This window comes from Balaenoptera acutorostrata, chromosome 7, assembly GCF_949987535.1.
Source record: "Balaenoptera acutorostrata chromosome 7, mBalAcu1.1, whole genome shotgun sequence".
In the NCBI taxonomy this organism is placed as follows: domain Eukaryota; kingdom Metazoa; phylum Chordata; class Mammalia; order Artiodactyla; family Balaenopteridae; genus Balaenoptera; species Balaenoptera acutorostrata.
Window position 1 is genome coordinate 114,425,484 of NC_080070.1, and position 6,859 is coordinate 114,432,342.

The window sequence follows — 6,859 nt, forward strand, 5'->3', positions numbered from 1 at the left end:
TGGAGTCAAGCTGAGCCTAGCCGAGCGGGGCGGCTGACAGCCCCTGCCGGAGCCTGCGAGCTCCCCGGGGCACTCCTGGCCAAGGCCTGCAATGGGCCACCCTGCGCGGGCACGGCACCCTGGGGAGCAGGCATCTCAGGGTCCAGACCCTCACAGGGTGCCAGAGCCAGTTGGGGATGTGATGCGTCCCCATTCCCCCGACCCTTAGGCACAGCTTCTCAGGCCGCCCCAGGCCGGGGGGGTGTTGGGTTTGCCTAACACGAAGGCCCCTGCATTCAGAATTCATGCAGCCCTGGAGAGAAGTCTGGGGAAAGATTTATCTACATTTTGCTTATATACAGCTGTACCTCCCCCATGTTTCCAAGGAGTGCATCTGGAAGTCTTCTAGGATCTCCGGAGTGAAACTCACTGTGGTCAAGACTCTAACTTGGAGGGATCAGTATACAGCAAACAGCAATAGTTCAACAGAGCAGATTGTTGTACAGGCTGGACAGATTCCGCAGCAGGTCCAGGGACAGCCATTAATGGTACAGGTGAGTGGAGGCCAGTCAATCACATCAACTGGCCAACCCATCATGGTCCAGGTCAAACCATCATGCAAGTACCTGTATCTGGGACACAGGGTTTGCAGCAGATACAGTTGGTCCCACCCGGACAGATCCAGATCCAGGGTGAGCAGGCTATGCAGGTGCAGGGCCAGCAGGGCCAGACCCAGCAGATCATCATCCAGCAGCCCCACACAGCCGTCACCGCTGGCCAGACGCAGACGCAACAGCAGATTGCTGTCCAGGGGCAGCAAATGGCACAGACTGCCGAAGGGCAGACCATCGTCTATCAGCCAGTGAATGCAGATGGCACCATTCTCCAGCAAGGCATGATCACCAAACCTGCAGCCAGTTTGGCAGGAGCACAGATTGTCCAGACCGGAGCCAATGCCAACACAACCAGCAGTGGGCAAGGGACTGTCACTGTGACACTACCAGTGGCAGGCAATGTGGTCAGTTCAGAGGGATGGTCGTGACGGTGCCTGGTGCTGGCTCTGTGCCTGCAATCCAGAGCATCCCTCTCCCTGGGGCAGAGATGCTTGAAGAAGAGCCTCTCTATGAGAATGCCAAACAGTACCACCATATACTTAAGAGGGGGCAAGCCCGGGCTAAATTAGAGGCAGAAGGGAAAATTCCAAAGGAAAGAAGGAAATACCTGCATGAGTCTCGGCACCGTCATGCCATGGCATGGAAGCGTGGTGAAGGTGGATGATTTTTCTCTCTAAAGGAAAAAGATAGTCCCCCTATGCAGGATCCAAATAAAGCAGATGAAGAGTCTATGACACAGATAATCCTGGTGTCCTAACCCCAGGCCATGTGATGGAGCTGATCAAGGTCATGTTCCTCGCATTATTTCCCACTGTTCCAAGGAAACTGATCAACTCTTCCAATGGGACACTGACGATTACATTCTGCCCTTTTCTACAGGACAGAAACCACTTAGATTTTAATAAGTGGCTCAATATTATAATTGCAAGGATGTCTGGCAAATTGAAGTTGCGAGCCTTTGTCTCACCCTTTCAGTCAGGGCTTATTTCAGACTGTTGGTGACATTGACATTTCATGGATTGGGATGATGCAGGGGACCCATGCCAGCCCAGCAGTACCACACCTAGCACTTAATGTTGACTGGTGATGCCAGCCAGCCATCTCAGCAGAGGAGAATGACTTCCTCAACCTAAACTGCAATCAGGGAAGCTGCAGCCCACTCCTTCCCATGGATTTCAAACAGCACCCATCCCTCTGATGGGGGATCTCAGGCTGACTAATGGACACTTTGTATTCAGAGATGGTTTCTAGGCAAGGAAGCTCCATCTCATGATACGGAAACAATAAATTCTCTGAGATACATTCATCTAATCTATGGTAATAATAAGAATCTCTTCTACCCAGATGATATGTTGGTACTTTTGGACTCCAGCCAAGAAAAAGCTAACTCTGGGGATAGACTGATAAAGGACTCAAGCACTAAAAATATAAATTGCTGAATCTCTTAGCTTTGACAAATTGTGGTCTGCTTGTCTGTTGACAGGTCATATGGACTGTAGTTCTTGCTGTGGTTACTTTTAAGACAATTTAGAGCATACTGGACCTTGACACTGCCTTTCCTAAGTAGAGAACAAAATTATAGAACGTCTGTGCTGAAGTGCTGAGGGCGTTTGTAGTAACTCCTTGACAGAGCAAAACTAGAGGTTTTGAATCATAGGTTTTGTGAAAACATTTGGGGAATAGAAAGGTTCATGTTTGTTTCAGTCTAGAAGGACAAAGACTAGTATATATACTCTCGTGTTGTCATGTAACACGATTCACCAGTGGATGGATGCCTGGGATGGATCATTAAGATGAAAAGAATAATTTACATTTCTACTATAACCTTTTAACAAGCACAGAAAGGGAAAAGTCTGAGATTTGGTCCTTGACAATTTCTGGAAAGTACTGTTCAATCAAGCTATCCAGGACATATTCCATGTTGCCTGCTAGAGCTTGAGGTGGATGTTGGCTTCACTCCTGCGCTTCATGCTGGCCCTGGAGAGTGAACATTCTCATTCTTCCCAAGGCAGCTGATTCTTTGGTGCCAGTTTCCATTTGTTTCCCCTTTTCTCCATAGACCTTGTGCGGAAAGGTTTTCACATTGCATCCATGTTCTGGGGATAAACTGCGGACTGGAAATAGAGATTCCTACAGGGTCAGGAACAGGGCCACAACTCCCAGAATGTGTTGTGCCTCAGTTATCTGTTTCTTTTCTAGATGTTGGACCCTGGGAGAACTAAGATGATATTTCAGAAGAGTTGCTGTTTTCTTGCAAACAAAGAAGGAAAACGTAATTCTTTTGAAGAACATTTGGGTTTGATTTAAATACCAAGAGTAGAGATTGGCTTTTTCTTTGATTTCACTCAAACCCTCTAAAGAAAACATCACAAAGGGAAATCATTGTAATGGTACAAAATAGAGGTACAGAGCTATGCAAAGAAAGCGGGAAGTGAAGTAGCTCCCTAGTATCTTGAATCTAGTCATCTGTCCTGGCTTGCAGATGTTAGGAGGGGTTGACCTGTAGACTCACTAGAAACTTCTGGCTCTTTATGTGAGTTTCAGGTGTTAACTTTATTCAGTAAGCCCCAAGTCCTTCAGATGATAGATTACTAAAAACAATGAAGAGTTTATATCTTTTGGTTTGTTTAAGAATCTTCAAGATGCAGAGTTCAGAAAGAAATTCCTCAGACCTAATTTCTAGTACTTAAGCCAACAACAGTTCCAAAATGCTATTTATTTGTGTCTGTAAGTTTGTACATAGTAATACCAACCTCATATTGTTGCAGATTTTTATTTTTCACGAGTTTGAGTTTGGTTTTATTTGAAATGAAATGCTTCAGTTGTCATTTTGTCATTGCCATTTCAGGTAGCTCATGGCCCTTTTATTGTGGTCATTTTAACACATAATAACCCACAAAGGGGGGGTGAGGTTTGGATTTTTTTGTTACTAGAAATTCTTTTATTCATTTGTCCTTGTGACTGTAATGATGGCTTCATAGATGCAAAAAGGGTGAATGGATGAGTGAATAACTGTTTTAATGCATAGCTATTTCACTTATTGAGTGTTTTTTTTTTTTGCAGGATAATTGTAAATGTATATACTTTAATTGCACTGGTACATTGAACATGTCACTGTCTATACCACTGGACCAACAGCACTATTCTGGCTAATTGGTGCCTGATAATAATGTCTTGATTTTCCTTTGGGACTCAACTATACATAAGATTTTTTCTCCTCAGCTGTAGGGGGAGCACAGGTGATTGATCACTGATGTCATTTCAATTGTTATTTTTTTAAATAAATTTATAAAATGCTTTTAAAAAAAAAGATTATCTATCTTCCTGGGGTTTCTTGCCAACAAAACAAAACAAAACAAAAATGCAGTCATGTGTTACTTCATCAGGATGTATTAATTATAATCAGACTTGCAGGAATATTCCTCAGATGGACCATAGGAAGGATGTAATTTGTTGATGTTAATTATTCCCTATCCACCTTCTTTTCCTGCTTAAGTGATCCTTTCAATTACACCTTTCCACAAATGCATTAATCTTCCAGTAGGTTTCATTTTAACGTTTTCTCCATTCATGATGTGAGCAGAATTTAGAGCTGAGAAGGAACTTAGAAATCATCTCAAATAGTGTTTCTTAAACTTAAAAATATAAACCCCGTGGACACATGATTGTGTGCTGGTGGGGCAGGAGGGCAGGGGCATCTGAAAAGTGATAAGAAAAATCTCTGTGAAATATCCATTTTCCCCAAAGTTTGTGGGGCAGGAAGTCAAGTCATTTTGTTTGCAACTAACTTAAAAATCATCTTATATTTTAGATAATGTATATACTATGAATTAGAATGCCAAATTCACATTAGTTAATCAGAACATTTCAAAGAAGTCTGAATTTGCATTGGTTAATTTAGTAGGACGTCTTCTGTCATCCATTCATTCCTCTATGGCCTTAGGTATTTGAATGAAAGGGTTTGAGAAACAGTAATCTACCCGCTTTTGCAGAGATTAAAACATGCTCAAGGCAGTGTAAATTAGTGGGTGTCCTTCAGTGCTTTCACGACCGAGTCCAACCCTCTCTCCACTTCGGTCTGCTCATTCTTGGTTAGGCAGGCGTTCTCTAACTACTGTGGTACAGGGCAAGCTGTTCTTTCCTCTCACGCTCTATTCCTGCACCTCACACGGCACCAGGGACCCACTCATGGTGCTACATCCCTATTTCACACTAGAGAAAATTCTGGCTCAGAGAAATTTAAGATTGGGGGAAAGATTAAAATGTTAACGTAGAGCTAAGATCCAAACAACTCATCTAATTCCGAATCCCACACCTTTTCCAGACTGCTTCCTCATCACAACTAAAATCCTTCAACAGAAACAGTAACCAGCAAGCTCTCAGTTTACACCACAAGACTCCAGTATTCATTGCAAGAGGAACTACCACGGGTGACTGATTGAGCGAAGTGCCTACATCACCCTCCGCCCTGGCCACAACAGCTCTACTCACAGGTGACAGGTGACACCTGGATTTGCATACTCTATACCCACAAATGCCAGATGAATATTTCCTGTTGAAATGAAGGGCATCTGGCATTCTTTTACTTTCTTTTTTGGACCTTGGAATACCGTTCCCTGACTTTGCCTTAAAGGCTTTCTCTCTAATCCATGGGAATAGGATAAACATGAAGTCTTTGGAGAATTCTGAGATGGAATATGTTTAAAATAATTGATTAAGGACTTCCCTGGCGGTCCAGCAGTTAAGACTCCACGCTTCCACTGCAGGGGGGTGTGGGTTCGATCCCTGGTCGGGTAACTAAGATCCCACATGCCGCGCAGTGCAGCCAAAAATAAATAAATAAATAAAAATAATAATTGATTAAACTGGCAATTAAAAATCTGTAAAATATTCTTTGTTTCACTTAATTCCTCAAAAAATCCTCATCCTTATGTAGCAATAGATCTTTATTAAATTAACAAATTCCTTAAAGGATAGTTTAATTTGCAATTATGAATTCATTTCTCTAGCTTAATATTGTAAAACATAACAATCTCTCCTAAACACATGCTAATAGTTAGCTTTAAAATTGCAATGATAATCTGCTTAATAAGCCCAAGTGCTGGGTGAACTGACAGTTATATTCCTGAAGAGGGTAAGTACGATCAGCTCTGCACAGGCAATCACATAACTTTTAGAAGTTGTGAAAATGCTATAAATGCGAAGAACATTTTATTTAATTTGCATGATCTAGAAAGTCCAGTCATTTGTCTGAAGCAGATTTTTTTGGGGGATGTGCCAAGTGTGGAGCTTCAGGGAGTTGGGCTGTTGTCAGGAGGAACTCACAGACCATTCTGTGGACAAGGGACCCTGGGGAAACCCAGGAGGACAAATATGTCATGCTCTGTTGGTATAGCTCACAGAGACAAGTATCACATGCCATTTATTTCTCCAATTAGATCTATCTAGGTCTGCCATCAAATAGGAACTTTATCTCCTGAATTATAGAGAGCGCAGCTTTCTGAATCATTCAGGTTACACGTCTCAGGAGGAAGCAGAGACCATGGCTCAAGTCTTAGAAAAGTTTCCTAGATTTTACTGATGGAGTGTGGTCTTGTGTGTTTAGAATAATATAGCTCTCGTCTTCATTGCTTAGTGTCACTGGATTGGATGAAGTCAACTTAGAAAAGAGTGTGGATATAGCAGAGAATATGATTTTGAACTGATCCCTGGGACTCCAGGAGAAGCAACAAGCAAAGGACACCAAAAAAAGGAACATCTAATTTGGCAGGAAGAAAGCCCAAAGAGAACGTGGCATTACCCAAGCTGAAACCAGACTGCACTTCAGGATGGAAAGTGTAGGCAGTTGCTTCAAATGCTGGTAAGAGGTTGGATACAATTTGCAAAGAGAAGTGGTCTTTGGCTTAAGAAAGTAAAAGCCACTGTGTTTTGGACAAAAATAGTTTGGGATAAATGGAAGAAATTTTAATAGGTAGAAGAAGCAATATGAATTGAGGAAGTATAGACACTCAGGTGGGAAGCTTTCCTGTGAACAGAGAGCAAAGCAATAGCAGGACCTGCAGGGACCCAGGGAGGGTCCAAACCCCTTCAATTTGATGTGCCTTCTGTCCTGCAGGTTGGAGTTCTTAGGGTCTCTGTCTATATCGTCCTTGACTTCACATAGCTTTCATCCTAATGGGAAATATTTATTGATGCATTTGAATAAATAAAACAGAGAATGTGAAAAAGTTAACTAAATGGATAACATTTCACCGACTATTTCTAAG

At 42.6% G+C, this 6,859-nt stretch overlaps 1 pseudogene; it reads left to right on the forward strand.

Moving 5' to 3' along the window:
- Positions 1–284: 284 nt before the first annotated feature.
- Positions 285–1,350, forward strand: LOC103015145 (nuclear transcription factor Y subunit alpha-like; annotated as a pseudogene).
- Positions 1,351–6,859: the final 5,509 nt, after the last annotated feature.